At 40.0% G+C, this 19,989-nt stretch overlaps 1 pseudogene; it reads left to right on the forward strand.

Moving 5' to 3' along the window:
- The first annotated feature begins 964 nt into the window (after nucleotides 1-964).
- LOC116511754 overlaps nucleotides 965-19,989 on the forward strand; it is a 69,216-nt pseudogene continuing 50,191 nt past the window's right edge.

The following is a 19,989-nucleotide window of genomic DNA, read 5'->3' on the forward strand; positions in this document are numbered from 1 at the left end:
TTTATTAGCTTCAGAAACATGTTCTTTATCTAATATTTATTCCCATTTTCCTATTTTCAGGTAGCAAACAATCAGACAAATAATATTTTAAGGTTGCCAGAATAATTTAGCACTCAACCTGTCTTCAGAAAATCAAATACATGAGCTTTTCATATAAGTAATTGCAGGACTATTCCCACCAACATCCTATGTCAGTGATGGTGAACCTTTTTACCTCGGGTGCCAAAAGCACGTGTGCACACGCTATTGTGTGCACTCACACACACTCACAGGCCCTCCCCATAATTTAATGCCTCCCCACTCTGTGCTCCCTGGGCATGCACGTGTGATTCCCCCCTGCTGCCCTGCTCATGCGTGCAAGGCTTTCTTGGAGTCTGGAGAGAGTGAAAATTGCTGCCCTCACCCCCGGAGGCCCTTCCGAGGCTGGAAACAGCCCATTTTCTGACTTCTAGTGAGCCCAGTAGGTCTGTTTTTCGCCATCCCCAGGCTCCAGAGGCTTTCTAGGAGCCTGGGGAGGGCGAAAAATGGCCTAACATGCAAAATGGAATGGACTTCTGTGTTGCCCATTGGGCCGTTTTTCTTCCTCCCTTTAGGGAAGCCTAGGGAGGGTGAAAAATGTCCAAAAATCGAGCCCCCAAATCAGCTAACTAGCACGTACATGCAGCTGGAGCTGACAGGGCAATGCCTCGCATGCCCTCAGAAATGGCTTCGCATGCCACCTGTGGCACATGTGCCATAGGTTCGCCATCATGGTCTTATATGATAGGATGGGACTGCAATGCAGGATTAGGTTGGACTTAATTCTAACTTTAGCACTTGGCCACCAGCAGCCCTGCTGCCCTTGTCTTTTCCTCCTGACCTCTCCTGATGGTGTCTCATCCTATTGCTGAGGATGCTTTGGTTACAAAGCCGGGTCTCCTCACATGCCCTTCTGGCCCACATACTGTGCCCTCCCGCACACACCATGAGCAACCTGGTCAAGAAGAGTGAGCACAACAGCAGCCTCAAGGAGGAGGTAAGTGCAGCCGGGTATTCCCTTGGGGAAGCAGAGCTGGGCTGTGTGGTCCATGTGCTCTGGGAGCTCGAGGGTCAGGCTGGGCACTTGCACTCCACTGCCTAGGGATCTAGACAGCCTGCGCCGTCATCTGGGGACCCTCTGTGTGCAGTGACATGTGGTGAGGATTATGGTTGGTGAGGCAAGAGCGTGGCAGTGGCAAGAAGCAACGTCCCTACTGCTGTGTCCAATAGGCCAGGCGTCTCGCGTTTATGGCAGACATAAATGCGAGATGCCTGGCCTGTTAGATACAGCGGCAAGAACAACCCTGCCGCTGCCGCGCTCCATCGCCTCGCCCCCTGCCTCCTCTGACCCGACCACTGAGTCCAACAAGCCAGGCATCTCGCGTTTATGGCGGACATAAACGCAAGACACCTGGCCTGTTGGAAACAGCGGTGAGAACGTCCCTGCTGCTGCCGCGTTCCGCCACCTCACCCCCCGCCTCCTTCGACCCCACCGCTGTGAAGAAAGAAACACACATGCACACACAGACACACAAAAATTCCCCATAATAAAAAATTACAAATTTAATTACAATAATTTTGAATCCCCCCGTCCCTCCATCTGATCCACATACCTTTTCCAGCTGTGGATTTCAACTCTCCTCTTGTCTGCCCGCCATCATGGAAATGTAAAAAATTAAATAAAAAAGCAACTTAGGCACGATTTGCTGCTCCCAGACCAGGAGGCGGGAGAATCACGTGCCTCCTTTGCATAAGGAATTTTTCGCCTTTTAACCCTTGCTTAACTCTGAGCAAGGATTAAAAGGCAAAAAATTCCTTATGCAAAGGAGGCCCATAGTTCTCTTGCCTCCCCCTGCAGTTAGCACTAAGCAGACTCAGAGTCACTGTGACTCTGGAGTCTGGCAGCCTTAGCCTTTTTAATTATTTTAATTATTCTTTTCTTTTCCTCATGGCACTGGTGAGGCCCCGCCTCCCCTGCCTGCACGTCCCTGTGTGGTCTGAGAGGGACAGGAAAGTTCCTCTGGAGGACAAGAGTTTGGCCCTCTCCCTAAGCACCACCGACATGAGTGACATCAAGCTGGCCATGCCCACCCATCATGCCCACCCCAGCCACACACAGCCCCCATACCCCCGAGGTCAAGCACAACCCTGATGAGGCCCTCAATGAAATCAAATGTGACACTCCTGCTTTATAGCTATGCATCAATAATTTGTGTTTCTATTATTATCCTTTTATATTGTAAAATGCACATTTTGAAGATCTCTTGAGTGGTTTTGATTACCATTTTTCCACCATTTGTTGTCATGTTTTTTAATAGCACAGCCCTTTTATACAGTTCATAGCAACTTAGAAAGCTGTCAAATACTATTCTGATTATTGATCCATTTCCCCAAATTGACTGACAGGATCTCTACAAAGTGTCAGATAGCAATTCTTCTAGTCACATTTTGTATCACACAAACAGCTTGCCTCTGACTATGTTCTTTTAAATATCTCTCCTTCTATAAAACTAAGCACAGATCCTGTGCCATTTATATAGGGACAAATATTATTTGGACATCAGCTAAATATTATTGAACACAAATAGTAACACTCACAGTGGCTCTCAATTAGCTCGGGCACCTCTTGTTCTGCAGCATGAGATATTCTTCTTCTATTTCCCCTCCTCAAAGCAATTAATTCATAAGAAACACCAGTTGTTGCTACACAAATACTGCTTTTGCAATTAATGAGACACAAGAACCCAAATTAAGTGAAAAGGTTAATATCAGTTCTGATAGCCTTTCTCCGGGAAAGTGAAAGGGGTCATTGAGTTTTCTGGCAGGGAGTAGATATGGAAAATCTTTTTAGTGCTTTCAAAATCATAGTAAATATCAAATTAGGAATGGGAGGTGGTAAAAGAGATCATCTTGGAAGGCCATGCTTCTAAAGATTGAAAGTGCAACTGCTGGAACCAATCTAATTTCATCGCTGAATTAAACACGTTGATTGCCTCTGGGGTCTCTCTGGGCCTGAGGAAAGGAGGGAACGCTGTCTTTTTCCTTAACTGTCAAAATGGTAATCTATAGCAGGGGTCTCTAACTTTGCCAACTTTAAGCCTGGCGGACTTCAACTCCCAGAATTCCGCAGTCAGCTGACTGGGCAATTCTGGGAGTTGAAGTCTGCCAGGCTTAAAGTTGGCAAGGTTGGAGAACCCTGATATATAGCACATCATAATCAAGGGATGACACATTCCTTAGCATGATTTGTTTACACAGTACCTGTTCTCCAAGTTACCTATTTCAACAAAGCGTCCCTTTGATATTCAGTTTATATATAATACGTTTTACAAGTTTGGAACAAAGCCTCTCTTTAGAAAGCAACCAGCTCTGTAGAAGAGTATCTGAAACTCCTGTTTGTGGGGATGAGCAAACGGGCAGGAAGGATGGCTCACGTATTTCGAGGATTTTTTTCATGCAGTTACAACAACAAGATAAAATTACAAGAGTGAATTGTTTTTAATGCATCCACTTTGCACTTGAAAGTGTTTAAGATTCTGACACAAAATGACATTTTCAGTTCTAGATCTGAATCAGAAATATGGCAGGTATCTCTCTTCCATGAAAACAGTTTTTTCTGCTGTTTTAATAAGCGTTCACTGTCAAGATTTTTCCTCCTCATGGACTACACTTACAAACAGGCAATGATTTGGGGGGGGAGAGAGAAATACTACCGTGTTTCCCCAAAAATAAGATAGGGTCTTGTTTTCTTTTGACCTCCCAAAATAAGCGCTTGGCCTTATTTTCAGGGAGGTCTTATTATTTTTGAGATGCAGCAGGCAGCAAGCGTGGTCACCTCATGGCTGCTGCTGTGTTGCAATATTTTCAGGGAGGGCTTATTTGTGGGGGAGGGCTTATTTTAGTGCCTGCGCTCAAAAGCCCAATTGGGCTTATTATCCCAGGAAGTCTTATTTTCAGGGAAACAGGGTACAGTTGCTCTAAAAACAGGTTGGGATATCTGTGACTCTCCAGATGTTACCAATCAACTCTCACCAGTAAATGTAATTGAAATTAGCACTTATATGCATATCATGATCAAAATAGTTTCCATCTGATGTGTTAGTAACTACATCTGATGTACAGAATTTTATATTTAAATATCCTGTTTAAATAATAGTTGTCAAAGAAAAAACAACTATGATATGTCTGCTGGCAAAGTTTGTATTTTATCTCAAGAGTGATGGAATCAGTGTAGGATATAATCTGTAGTTCCATAATAAAATACATCAGATGAACAGATATTTTTAATTGCAAAGACTAAAGTTAATTTAGATAAAAAAATATCAGGTTTTCAAATCTTCTGAATCCAGTTTAAAACTCATCCAAGATTGACCACAGCTGGATCTACAATGTTCCCAAAGGCTTACAAAAATATTTAACTCTCACTCTCAAGTGTAATGTGTGTACAGCAATTGTATATAAAGTAGTCGATGTATTTATATGTCAAAGTTGCAGGCCTATGATAATGAGGATTTAAGCCCTACACACACTATAATGTGTCATTGGTTTTGACAATTTTCATATACAGTATATGTTGGAACTCCACTGCCCCACCCTTCATATCCAAGGCTCATATCCTATCCAGTGTTCAAAAACATCCTGAACAAAGTTTCTGGAGGGTTTTTGGCAAGGTTTTTTTAGAAGTGGTTTGCCATTGCCTCCTTATAGAGCTGAGGTGGCGCAGTAGTTAGGGTGCAGTACTGCAGGCCACTTCAGCTGACTGTTATCTGCAGTTCAGCGGTTCAAATCTCACCGGCTCAAAGGTTGACTCAGCCTTCCATCCTTCCGAGGTGGGTGAAATTAGGACCCAGACTGTGTGGGCAATATGCTCACTCTGTAAACCGCTTAGAGAGGGCTGAAAGCCCTATGAAGCGGTATATAAGTCTAACTGCTATTGCTATAACTGCTATCCTAGGGCTGAAGCCCTGGCATGGCCCATTTTTGGCTGGCAGAGTGCTGCAGGAGACTGTGGACACTGAAAATGAGCCATATGGGGGCCAACAGGTGTCCATCCCATCTCCCACCTCCACCAGCCCGCAGAGGACTACAATGCTGATCTGACCTTCGAAGAAATCCAGTGACACCCCTGAACTAGACAAAAGGATCTGAAACATTGTTTAAGTCTACAGCTAAGACATTATAGTTATAAGTACTTCAGGCACTCTCCTTAATTCACTGGAATACATGATATACATACCCAACCCAACTTGCAAGGTTCTATTTTTATAGACAATCTCAAGAAAAGTGTTCGTTGCTTTCCTGTGGAATAGATTTCCTGGTCTGGTCTACAGGTAGTCATGAGGAGAGGAGAGAGATTTGCTGGCTATGTCTGAGTTTACCATATTCTGGCAGGTGATATGGGGTGCTTTAAAATGGCTTTTCCCAATTCACTAAAAATAATGGGAAATTACAGAAATGTTGCATGATGAAAAATTCCATTCACCAGAGTGCAACATAGTCTAATTAAACTGTTTATCTGAAACAAATGTTTTGCCTAGAAGCCCACACAAGGCTATTAAGAGATTATTTTATTGGTCAAAATTGTATCGTCACAGTCAGCAGAGAAGAATGATGGGTGAAAAACAAATAAGTCTCAGAACGGGCACAAGAATTCAGCCTAATTTTTGCTTCACTGCTAACCAGCAGATTCATCTTTTCTCTTCTTATGATCTTCTAAGTTCTGTAGTGGCTTTATCTGTCAAGCCATCCAAGGACAGGTATATTATTCAATTCAATGAAGCTTCAGACAACTTTCCAGAATACCCTCAAAAGAATTAACAAAATCTGCTATCCCCCCCCCCCCCCCCCGGGTATCACTTTGTTCTCTTCCCTGCGGGTCCTGCAAAAATTGAAAGTCTCTAAAACCTTTGGGAGAGTTTCCTCTTTCTCCTGGAGGTAAATTGTTGCTCCATTAACACAAAAGTTAAATGAACGCTGTCATTTTTTGCAATCCCAGAAGCTGATTATATTTCCCATTTCTACTTATTTCTACTATGCATAGAAACAAACTCACTGAAGGGGCTGCCCTGGCAAAAAAAGTAAACTGTGGCCATATATGTAAAGCATTTAAAATAAGATGATTTTTAAAATCTATGTGTTTTTGATCAAATTCCATATAAGCACTTGGCTGGCAAAGACAAAAATTAAAAGTATGATACAGATGGAAGCCTCCCTAAAAAGCTGCACTCTCCACATAGCCACCTGTTAACCTTTGGGTCAGCTAAATTGTATTCATCTATTGCAGAAGAAAATAGACAAGAAGACAAGAAATTCCCATTTTGCATGTTACATTGCTCCATATAATTATAGCATTTTAATGATATTTAAGTGCTGGGTTTCTATTGCTCCACTAAATGAGCAGCCAGTCTGACCTGTGAATGATTAAAAGAAAAGTTTGGTAGGTAATTTGACATTGCAGGAGATTAAAAAGAGGATAAAGCCTCCATTGAGCTCTAATTTTTAATATGACAGAAAGCGAAAGCTCTTAAATAGAGAACTAAGAATTATAAAATTCTTGGTGCTCTCTGAGCTTGGTTATTTGCTTGCAATCTGACGATGTTACTTAGGCAATGAAATGTCTGCAAGTAAACAACCAAGTTCAGAGAGCGCCAAGAACTTTAAAGTTCAACCCTCAGCTACGTATATTTTCTTCTATTTAAATCAAAATTAGTTTTTGTCCTGTCCCTATTTGCTCTTTGCAATGTAGGAACAAAGATCAAAGCAACCTTTAACTTGGAAAAAATTACTGAATTAGAAGAGGAGGCTCTGGTTTCCAGTGTGCTTCTGGGTTCAATTCAAGGTGCTGGTTGTTACCTATAAAGCGCTTCTTGAGGCTTTGTCTCCTCCTGATTGTATCCACCTCTCCTATCAGATCTGGCAGGGGTTGCTTGCTACCAGTTCTGTCTGGCACAGAGTCTCATTTGGCAACACTTAGAAAGGAAATCTTTTCTGCCATGATACCTGCTTTAGAAACATCATCCCCTTTAAGACTAGATTGGCCCTGACCCTATTCACTTTCACAAGGCCTTAAAGATGTGGCTATGCCACTGGGTATGGGAGTCAGAGCCCATGAGATAGTTACATTGATGGGTGTTTGTAGATTTATCTTATCTGTGTTTATTCCTATGATGTGCATTATGTTGGCTTTTAATCAGCTGCCCAGAGGCACTATGACGAGGTGGGCTGTCATAGAAAAGTCAATAAATAAATAAATAAATGAGGGATGGGGACCAAAGGAAAAAGGGCATTATTGATAGCTGTCCCACAATGCCAAGTTCTAGTGGAGAGCAGCTGACCCTTTAAATAAACAAACAAACAAACAAACAAACAAACAGCCTGTGGAGTCCAAAGAGAATTACTTCATTCCTGGCAGCCAATTAAGACGAAAAGGCGGGAAAAGTTCTGTCAGATTTTGGTGGGGAAAGTTTTAAGTGTCTTTTGTGAGGGCGTTAACTGAAATCCTGGATCGGGGGGAGTGTGTGACCTCAGGCAAGTTTCAGAGTTATATTATAATTAGAAATGTGTATTAATTGTATTTTATCCTATTGTAGGGACGCACTGGCTCAATGGCTAAGACGTTGAGCTTGTCGATCAGAAAGGTCGGCAGTTCAGTGGTTCGAATCCCTAGCACCATGTAACGGAGTGAGCTCTCATTACTTGTCCCAGCTTCTGCCAATCTAGCACTTCGAAAGCATATAAAAATGCAATTAGAAAAATAGGTGGGAAGGTAACAGTGTTCCGTGCTCCTTCGGCGTTTAGTCATGCCGGCCACATGACCACGGAGACGTGTTTGGACAGTGCTGGCTCTTCAGCTTTGAAATGGAGATGAGCACCGCCCCCTAGAGTCGGGAACAACTAGCACATGCAGTATGTGCGAGGGGAACCTTTACCTTTACCTATAATTGTATTTAAACTGTACAGTGTGTATATATATATGGAAGCTTATCTTTTTGATACCTTTGTTAAGGTTGATTATTGTTTCAATTGGCCAGTTGCCTTCTCATTCCCACCTCAGCTTGGCTGAACTACAGGCTCCTACAGTTTTCATTTGATACCCTTTTTGTATTTAGACAGGCCTGATGGAGTGAAGATTTCCCTTCAGGCCTCTCCAGCTCCACAGAAGTCTGGTGGGGAAGGAGAAACAGTTTCTAGGGGAGGGATGATGACAGCAAGGAGGGATTATCTTCCAGTTGTTAGTCACCCATAGGCACAAATTACCTCAGGACTGAAGGGCCTCGGAAGTGGTTTAACCCTGAGGCACCTTTTTTCCTCATTAAAGCATAAGGATGGTGTACAGTATAAGGGTGGGGAGAAGTGTAGATTATTTCATTAAATATTGTAATATTTTGTTAAAATAATACATTTTATTATTATTAATTTTATTAAATTTATTTTAAAATACTTTTTAATAGGGCAAAAAGAAAACAGAATCCCATCATTGGTTTCAAATGGGTTTCCCCTCCTCCAGCAATGCTTAAATGTACTTGAAATATAAAAAGGAAGGGTGGTATTATGTCAAAGCAATATCATCAGAGTGTAGAATTAACAATAAAAGACAAAGACGACACATAAACGAATTAATGAAGAATGATAGACTGAGCTTTATAAATTTAGCACTAGTAATTTAGGGAGGGGGTCATGATCAGCTTTGAAGAACTGCTCTTTGAAATGTTATAGTCCATAAAATGATGTGAGGAACAGATGGTGCAGTAATGCCTAGTTGCACTTTCCAAGCTAATTGCAGATGCTGGAAGAAATTAATTTCTTAGATAATTTAAAAGGATGTAATACACTTCAATAATTAAAATCAAATGGGATCTTTGATTTGCTCTAAGACTCTAAAGAAATAGCATCTGCTGATAGTTTGGTATTGATTAAAATGATTGACCACCTTCAAATTCACAACAGTGCTGTATGAGGAGACTTATTTATTATTACAAATTTCTACGATCGCCCAACTCACACAAAGGGTGCATCCAAGAAGTATTCAACCCCTTCACTTGTGTCAATTTTGTTATGCTACAGCCTTGATTCTAAAGTTGTTGAAATTCAATTTTTTCTCATTAATCTACACTCAGTACCGCATAATGACAAAGTGAAAACAGAATGTTAGAAATGTCTGTAAATTTCTTAAAAAAGAAAAAACTGGAATGTCACATATTTTGATTTTGGGGGATTTGTATTACTACCAAAGGAGGCATATCTTAGGTGATGCAACCAATCATAGTTTGGAAGGTGTGTTCTTTGGCTGTCAACCTTTGTTAGCAATTTTGTAAAGGAGCATTTTGAAGGAGCATCACCTTCATATCAACTAAATATGTTTGGTTCAGGAATGAGTAACATGGTGGTTAGAACCATATCTGGGCTCTTCTCTCGGACTTTGGGAAGCTTTGTAATTTTACTGATGTGCTTAGTTTTCAACAAATTACATTTATGTTACAATACTTATATTACATTTTTCGCCTGTGTTCCACTTTAGAATGGCAAGAAATGTTGCCACCATTTTTGGTAGTTATGGTCAGAGAAGGTTCTGAGACCAGAAAAGGAGAAGTCCACTGTTACCTAAGGCCACAAGTAGTCTACTCCTAGCTTATTCTATGCATTGGAGCTTTTTATGTTTCCTACAATGCATGAACTGAGTCAATTCAAGTGTTTTATTAAATTAACCACTATGTTTAAATCAGATATAGCTTATTGCAAGGATAAGCAATCTTGATGCTTGAGAGCTATCTTTTATCACTGGGAAGGGGATAAAGTACAGCAGCAGCGCCAAGTGAATGGGGATTTATATAAAGACTAGCTGTTCCTGGCCACGCATTGCTGTGGCCCAGTCTGGGCTTAGTGGGGCGGCGGGTGGGTGCTGCCATTGGTCAGGACTCAGGGATGCTGGGCCGGGCGAGGCTGGTTGGGGGAGATGGTGCTGGGGCTGTAGGCCTCATGGAAGTTGTTGAGCATCTCCTCGGAGGAGCTACACTCAGGCTCTCCCAAGTCGGTGGCCCGGGAGAGTGAGACGTCCAGGATCTCGGAGGAGGAGAAGTCCTCAGTGTGCCGCCTCACGGGGTACCCAGGAGCTGCCCCAACCTCACTGCACCTCAGGCTGACACCGTCGCCGCCGCCCCATCGGAGCCGCCTTGGCGAGGCTGTAGCTGGCTCCTGTGAGGGGGGTGGAGAGCATGTGTGGCTGGCCGGGCTAAGGAGACGCTCCGCCTCCGCCGCCTCTGGAGGGTGGAAAGGGGAAAGGATGCGGCCGCAGCCCAGCCACACATTTAAAGGGATCGTCAGAACGAAGCTGGAGAGAGGCCGAACTTTTCCAATTTAGTATAGCGTGTGTTGCTTTTACATCCACCAGATGGCACTGGTTTTCAAAAAAGCATGTTTTTACAGAAAATCATGTTTTTACCTGTCACAGGTGTGACATCTATGTAATATACATATATAAAAACATTCGCATATTCGAATGCAATGTTGTGTCAAAATTTCAAAGCAATCGGTGAAGAACTTTCGAAGAGTAGCGATTTTGAACAAACAACCATTACATTTTTTTTTATATAGATAACACCTATATAGATGTAAATGACATCTTTGTTCTAATAAAAAAGAACCAGCATGCACAGGCGCTTGGCTCAGGAATTCTGGGAGTTGAAGTCCTCAAGCTATAAATGGGCCATAGATCCTCACCTCTGAACTAAGAAATACAGCCAAAGTGATCAACATCCTCAAAGGAATAAAATTCACTAGGGAAGGAGAAAACAACAACATGCTACCCTTCTTGGATATTTTCCTCAGCAGAGGCAATCATGGCAAATTAGAAACACAAGTCTATTGTAAAATCATCCATACAACCAAGTGTTCCACTATTAAAGTAACAATCCAACCTCCCACAAGAGAAACTGTGTAAGAACACTATTTAAATGAGAACACTGCAGCAACCCTAAACACACACACAGACACAAACACACACACACACACACAAACCGATCATCAGTGGTGGGATTCAGCCTGTTCGGGGTGGTTTGGGCGAATTGGTTGTTAAATTGCTGGCTGGTGCTGCCCCTTCCTGCCCCACCCCTTCCAGGAATCCTCACGCATGCCATTCTGTCTCCCAGGAAGCTGCAGGGAGGCCTACTAGGCCCTAAACGGGGGACGTGCACCTCCCATGGCCCATTTTTGCTCCCAGGGAGGTGCAGGAGGCCGAGTGCTACCTATCACAGCCCCTGGCCATGCCCCCCCCATGGTCGTGCACACCCAGCCGGTCATTAGGTCAGAGAACCGGTTGTTAAATTATTTGAATCCCACCACTATAGAATGTCTTCCAACAAAGTGTTTATTCACACAACTTCATCAAAAACTGTCTGACCACTCAGTCAATATAGCACAAACAACAAAAATTGTAAAAGGGATAACGCTGCCATACATCAAAAACCTCTCAACAGACTAATTGCTAATAGATTATTACAACCACATGGCATCACTGTACACACAAACCAAACCTTCCAAAACATCCTAAGTAAACCAAAAGACCCAGCAGTGTCAAGCACCAGGGAAATCAGGAGATTCAGGCAGTTCAATTGAGTATGAAGATTTATTGCAAGCTTAAGGTGTACATAAGAATCTGAGCTACTAACAGTCAAGGGAAATTAGCAGGAGTTAAGAATAGAAAAGAATTCAAGGTGGACTGGACTTAGATCTCTTGTGGGATTTGCTGGGACTCATGACTGATGATGCACTTAACTCCTCCCTTGGGATTACCCAGGTCATCTCTACAAGCAGCCCCTGAAGAAGAAAAAACAAGAGTCATCTACAACAGTGGATAGAAATTTTTCTGCGAACTGGAGGGGGCATGGTCTTGCATGCTGCTTGCATCTTCATGTGCACAGAGCATAACCTTTGCTTGTTTGCATGGCCTGATTTCTGGTGCTTCATGGAACGGTGCCAGTCCACAGTCTGAGGGTTGGGGACCCCAATCTACAACATATAGTGTAAGGACCACAACAGCCACTATGTAGGGCAAACAGGCAGAAGACTAGTAAAGCACATTCATAAATCAGAAGACACGATAAAAATTATTTAATTTCACAACACATGGACAGATCTAACCATAGTTTCAACAGCAAAACTATCAGCATCATAAACCAAGCCAACACTAGAGAATTCCTGGAAGCCTGGCACTCAGACAAATAATCCATCAGTGGACACATAAACAACATATGCGTTCCATTCAAAAGAGACAATCAAAAAGTCAAAAAGAAAACAAAAAGATCAAAACACCTTGTTGCCAGCAATCAAGACACAGATAGATTAACACCAAGATTAACACTAAACCAACAATCAAGAAGCAAACAATAACCCAATCAAAGAACCACCAAGACCACTAACACTAACACTGACAAGGGAAGCCATTAGTACATAAAATGAGAGCAAATCCCACTCCCTACTATCACCAATGATGTTACCTGGTTAATAATGAAATGTCTGTAAGAAAACAACCAAGCTCAGAAAGCACCAAGGACCCCATAATTCAATTCTGAGCTACAAATATTATCTTCTATTGATACATATTATATATGTAGGCAGCATTTTTGCTTGTTTTCCTGAATAGAAAAAGTATTTTTTCCTAATTATTTAACTATGTTAAGCCTCTGTTGGGATTAGCCCTATAATTGATGTGGTTTCCAGTCACACGGTGGTGAAAATCTTGCTATCAATGTTTTTAGTGATTTTGGTCATATGGGATCTTGGAAACCAGAAAAATGGAGCACATCCTCCCCTGGGTCACTGGGGTATTGTCTCTTCAATTATGTTAAACAAGTGAACTAGTTATTGGATTTAGAGCTTGAGGAGTAGCAGAGCACACTGGGAAATTTGAGGAATTGAAATCCATGTATCTTAAAATTGCCAAGGTTAAGAAATGCTGATTTAACCAATGCAGATTTAGCATTTTAATATATCCTTTTCATGAGGAGTCTCTATCCCTCTTTCCCATCAATTCTAATTGGTAAATGGGGAAGGGAATTATTGCTGTATTACCTGGTTATGATTTTTAATTGCTTTTGCATGTCATACTATACCTGACCCAGTCATCTGCCTTGAGTGTTTTTGCTTGTTTTTGTTGGTTGGTTTGGTTTGGTTTTGTTTTTGCCTCAGCTGAACAAACTGCAGTTTTTTCTTTACCTATACATTAGCTCAGCTCTGGAGAAAGAGGAACTTGTGTTTATACTCCATGTACTTCCTCTGTTTCTAGCTCTCTCACTAGCTAATATTTTTGCTAAACTTTTTTTGCTAAATAATGAATTCGTAATCAGAGGTGTCAACAGGAAGGAGTCAAAAAAATCAAGATGGCAGCCATAACTATGTAATCAAAGGCCCACCCTTTTTTGTGTCACAAGTGAGTCCTGTGGTTGGCCAGCCATAGAAAGGCTTTAATAAATACATTTTATGTATTTTGTTCTGTAATCTTTAAGGCAGATGTGGGAGAGACAGTTTCCCCAGGAGGTAAAAGGCCTCTTTTGAAATCCTGTATTCTGTCCACTGAGGATTAGATTCTGATCATACAAATAACTTTGTGCTCAGCCTTAGAAGTCCAGATTTACTGTTTGTAGTGACTGTCGCTGGGGGATACAGGTCTAGATTTACACACTATGAGGAAATAGCCTTAATTAAAGGTATTTGCACTGTATTTCTCTGGGTCTATGAGCATTTCCAGGAATCCCTAGGGGCAACAAAATATATAACCCTCTCACTTGCTTGTTGAAACTAGGATATCTGGCTAATGATCATAAGAAATGGATGAGTATAAGTAACTGCATAAAAATCCTGTAGCAGCCAGAATTGTAGGATAATACAGTAATGCTTTTTTTTAGATGTTACTATTCTGGTATAGATTCATAGAATGTTTTTCCATTGGAAAAATCCATTTTGTGTGTAAGTGCTTGTTTGCCTGTTCAAACATGTAAGTCTTCTCTTATCCTGTTATCCTGAAAGATCCAATAAATTATTTGTTACTTGAGTCTCCTGATTGTATAAACTAGGCTGCGGGTGACACAAAACCTGATTTGTGAAAAATTGCCTTATTTAGATTTGATCAATGTGAGAGTCTTAATCATGGCAACTCTTTGTTTCTTTAATTTGCTTTCTTGCATTTCCATCATGAACAAAAACTAGTCTGACACACTGTTGCTCTACCAATGCTGAAAGTGTTGACAGTGGTGTGCACATAATAAAACAAGAAAGTTTCATGAAGGGTGAGATGTTCTGTTAGTATGATGTGTGTGCAAATGTGACAGCTTTTGTCTCTTCTGCCAGAAAGGTTGTTGAATTTTGGGGTGATGAGGTTTTTTGGAATATTTAGATTCCCTTTTCATCTAGCTTTTAGCATCTGAAGCACTTTTCCTTCTATTCTTAATTTATATTTTTCATTAGTGAGCATGATGTCTAATCTGCCAGAGTGGACAGATTCGTTTGCTCCTACACACATGCTTGCTTCAAGAATAAGTGCCAAACTAGATTTTATTTTTTACCAGTGGGTACAGGGAATATTTGACAATGTGGATTCAATTTTCTGAAATGCTTCTTGATCTGGCTTAAAGTAAGCTATATGTGAATAGCCAGCTGGGATGCTACTGGAGTGGGAATGACAGTAGCATGGCCACTCACTTATAGAATATATTTCATTCAGGGACAGATTTGATAGAACAAGCCACCATTGACAGTGAATAGATTACCTATTGGCTGTCCTTGACATTTATAAGGTAGCAGTAGTGTAGAAATTATATAGCAAACTGGTTATTTCAATTGTGCTGCCTACTAGGCAGAGTTTCCTTTCTCCTCCCTCCTATCAGTATAGCATTGTGCCTTTCAACTACTCATTACTGTGTGACCATGTATAAGGTCCAAACTTATACTATGGATTTTTTTTTAGTATTCACTACTAACATTTGGTTGCTGAAACTACATAAATTTAATAGACAATTCATAAACAGGGAAGGCAACCTGTGACCCCAGGACCCCATATGCCGCTCCCATTTGTCTTCTTAGATATCCCACAGTCCTCTATGACCACAGTCCTTGAAAACCAGCACTGTGCTTTCCTAACATTTTGAGGCACAAAACCCCCATATACTATATACTGCAATATAGGTTTTAAATTCTTTTTAAAGTAACCTTTCAGAACTTCCATAGGAAATTGAAGGAGAAAATTCATGGCTCCATCTATTTTGCATTTGAACAGATTTTACTATCACTGATAGTAAATCATCACACTGATAGTTATGTATAACTATAATGTACATTATGTAAGTATTATGTAAGTTATGTACACTATAGTTATAGTTATGTACTGTTGGAAGGAAAATACATCTGCTTCAGTTCCAAGCCAGGAAGAAGGCACTGGAAACAAATGGAGGCTGGAGGCTGATTGGAAATAATGTTTCTCTTTATTGATGAACAGAACCATCAACCTGATGTGATTCTAGGCAGCTGACAAAATTGAGTTGAGAGTGGGTAGGTTTTATACCTTCTTTGAGCTTTGTATTTGAGTTTTCTGTTCCTGTGCAAGAATATGTCCTTTAATATTCTATTGACTGTTGTCAGGTTCAGGGTTAGGGTTGACTCTATAGGCAAAGGGAGAAATGCAAATCCTAGGTACTTGTCTGAACTAATTTTGTCAACCTTTTGTTTGTTGCATATCTGAGTTTCTGTCTTGACCCAGTCTTTCTGAATGGGTTACCAAATCTGCATGTCTAAAAGCTGGCCTCTTCAGTTTCTGCTTGGGGCAGGAAAACTGGAGGTGGTTTCTGTCTCCCTTAAGATTGTTTATTTCTCCTTTAGGAGAAATATTTTATCCTGCCTTTTTAATATTTCCCAAAATATTTCATCCTTCTAAGAGGGGAGGAGGCTTCCTACAATTCAATATAGAAGCTATAATCTGAATTTTTTTTTCATTATCATAAATATGCTGATGATTTGAGAGTAAATCAAATCCGTTCAGTCATTTTAAACCACATATACCCAGCTATATTTCTGTGTTTCGTGTCCATCCTGAAGCCAACAAGAAATCATCCCAGGGCCTGTTTCAAGTCATTGTGAATTTAGCAAACACAGTTAAAATGATTCTACTTCATAGTACTTTTTCACTGCAAATTTATAACTTCACTGTAAACATCTATAAATTTAATTGTAAAAATGCTATCTTTGCCTTCTAACTCTCTGGTGATATACTTCAGAATTCATCAAATATAAAGTGGCCACATTTGTATAACTTGTGCCATTTGTCTCATGATACCAATTCTGTGGCAGAACCTCTTTCATCTATAAAGCAAAATAAAACAAAATATTTGCTCCAAAAGTAATTGCTTCATATTGCATATTTATTGTCAATAACCTGTCACAATATTTTTCCACAAGTTGCACTCTGCAGAGATGGGATCATGAGCCTCAATTGCAATTGTATGGAAATGTGAGGTAAATTAAAATGTATATAGATTAATTATAACTCACTAACAAGTAACAATATAAGCAATCACCATTAGCTATACTTACTGCTTTTCTTCAGTCTAAACCAGGGATGTCAAACTTATGTCATCATGGCTATAAACCAGGTTATGGGTGTGGCCAGCGCATGGCGCATTCCGCACATGGGCCGGGAGTTTGACAGCTCTAGTCTATGCTCACTGATCACAAAAATGACTAAGCTCATAGTCTGGATCCCGAGAAATATTAAAATTATTTTCCCCACAAGCCTATGTTTCTCAAAAGATATCTTAAGAAGTTCCACCAGAATTAGGTGAATTCTCTAAATCAATAATTTCCTTCATTGTTACTTTCATGATCCTTGAAGTTCTGAAAAGTCTATCAGCTTGAGGCAGCAGGCAAGGCCTATCCAGAATATTGTACTATGAAGATTTTAATCTAGTCTATACTTAATGAGCTGTCTATATTACATAAGGTTAGCCATGATCCCCATCTCTATTCCCAGAAATATACTTTTGTAGGAGATTCTCATATGTACAGGATCTTTCTCATATTACATCAATGGCTTATATATTTTATTTATATAGTAATGTTAGAGCTTTAGAACTCCCCACACTATGACTTTCAAGCTGCAATTTATATGCTGATAATCAGTTACTGCTCTGCTGCTTGGACTTAGCAGTACAGTATTTGCAAAAAAAGTAAATGAAATGCCCTGTATGTTACAAACCAGAAAGAGATTTAAATTGCCTGACAGCTAAGTTGGCAAATGAGAAGTGTTTCTCTCAGGCCTAGGAGAAATTATTGATTTTCATTGGTTTTGTGTCATACAGGCTATTACTTTTGTTTTATACAGCCCTACTTTTTAAATAGCTTCTTCAGAATCCAGCACAAGCTTCCATTATAATTGGCTGTTCAGAATATGTCCAATAAAATAAATGCACACTTCATATTCAAAACTAAACACACATTTCCCCAGACAAAAGTGAGTCTGCTTTGGCACTATATGTTTGTGGCCCCAGGCCTTCTCAAGCACCTTTTTTCCTTTAAGTCCAGAGTGCTACATTGCAGTCCTACAACCCAATATAGTCTAATAAAGCCAAGTTTATATATTCAAAGACTCTGCCAAACAATGCCTGCTCTCTATATTATAATGGTAGATATGATTCTTCTCATGACATCCCCAACTCTTTACCTGAAATAATTAACAATAATCAGATAAAAACAGATCTAACATCAAAAGTCTATTTTTATTTTTATTTAACTGTGCTTTTTTAAAATAATCCCATTTCATTACTGAAAAAAAGAAAATAATTAGTATTATAACTTTAGAATTGGAAGAACTGAATGAATCTCAGCTCACCTATTGTCCATGTAGTGGATGGGAGAGCAATGCTTTTTAGGTAAAAGCTTTCAACTCCTTTTACTGCTACGAACTTTCTCTTAAAATCCAGGTTAACAAATAGTATATTACAAATAGTGTAACTTCTTGTTGAGTTAAGACATATCAATAAGTCAAACTGTAAAGCACACAAAAAGTACATAACAGATATAAGCTTTCAAAAAAATGTATTCATTATGTGTTGACATGTACACCGAGACATGTACCAACACATACAAACAAATATACACTTATACCACCCCCTGGTATGAGAAATTAGATCATAACTATGTCCTTACTATGAGAAATAAAATAAAATAAGACTACTGCATATTTGGGGTTTATTCTTATCCATGTAGGTTTTTTGGAGATAAAGAATCTAAAATAATATCAGTTATATTGCATGTTAATACAGTATTTCCTTCCTGGACATAACTTTATTAATATCTAAAGTATACTGACAATCTCTAAGGCAGAGGTCCCCAAACTTGACAACTTTAAGACTTGTGGACTTCAACTCCCAGAAAAGCTGGCTGGAGAATGCTGGGTGTTGAACTCCACAAGTCTTAAAGTTGCCAAGTTTGGGGCCCTCTGCTCTAAGACCAAAGATTAGTTGTCATTAATAAGCACATTGATTCCTGACACATGTAAAAACAAAGTATTAAAAAAAATTGAATTGTAACTGTGAACCAGTTAGTTATGTACTAAGAACTCTGGATTCTTCTAAGGAGGGAAATTTGCTGGGTGATTTGCTGCAGTCATTCTCTCTTAACCCAGCCCATCTCATGGGACCAGGGGTGGGTTCCAGCTCCCTCTACTGCCAGTTCGCTCAGGGATGCGCCCCGCAACAAATGTGCAACAAAAATTGCTCTGCACATGTGCAAAAGGCAAAAATAAAATGGTGGTGCCTATGGTGCCGCCGAGAGAACTCGTTTGGGGCCGTGGCAGGCCTGGTTTGCTGCCAGTCCCAGAGACCCAGGCCGCCAAGTTACTACTGGTTCATTCGAACCAGTAGGAACCCACTTCTGCCTGGGACTGTTGTGAGGCAACAGCATTTTATATTTTGCCTTATGTACTACAAAATAAAGAAGAGTTATATTGGTATATCTAATAATAAATAAACATTTCTCCTGTAATTGAAAGAGCTCTCAGTGGTTTATATACATCACCTCAAAGCCCCCTTTTTAAAGGTTTTAACTTTCTCCTTTTAGCATTCTCCATAACTGTGCTACAATAATTTACAGCCCTTGGGAATAGCAAGATTACACTGTTTAGCACCATGTTTTATGAAATGAAATAAAGTTTGTAATTAGAATTGTTATCAAGTTTATCTGACAAGTTTATCTCAGCAAAAAGACCTACACTTACCAAGTTACTTTGTTTTCTGCTTCCAAAGGGAAACTTTGTGCACTATTTATTTACTATACCTACCTCAATGAAATCTGAAAATATCCCTCTCAAAATCTATTGCCCAAACCTATCAGTGGGCACATTTATACACATACATGGGACAAGAAAGAATGCGTAGTGATGAGATATTATAGAACTGCACAATTCACAGATGTTGAGCAGAAGGACAAACTTACCATATATTGTTGAGGAGATTCCTTGTGACAAACACCCAAACCAACTTTTCTCTGGAGAAAAGTAATCTGCAAAAATATAGTATCTCCTACTTTAAGATGTTTATGACTTAACACTGCATACTGCCACTTTTATGCGCTCCCTGTACTGTATCTTTTGCTATTAAAAAGACGCTTATATAGGAATAAGAATGATGAGGCTCAACTAAGGTTACTAAAACTCGATTGTATCAGACAGAGAGAACCAGAGGAAGCATGACACTGATTAAAGCAAGGTGAGAAACGAGCTCCATCAGGGTTATCTTTCCATGAGATGATTTCATTCTATTTCATTCTATCTAATTCCTTTCCCTCTCAGATTGGATCTTGCAACATTATCCATGGAAATGGATAGAGGTAGTCCTTGATTTAAAAAAAATTGTTTAGTGAGTGTTCAAAGTTACAATAGCACTAAAAAAAGTGATGTTTGACCATTTTTCACGTTTATGACTATTGCAGTAT

The sequence above is a fragment of the Thamnophis elegans genome, chromosome 1, assembly GCF_009769535.1.
Source record: "Thamnophis elegans isolate rThaEle1 chromosome 1, rThaEle1.pri, whole genome shotgun sequence".
Classification (NCBI taxonomy): Eukaryota; Metazoa; Chordata; class Lepidosauria; order Squamata; family Colubridae; genus Thamnophis; species Thamnophis elegans.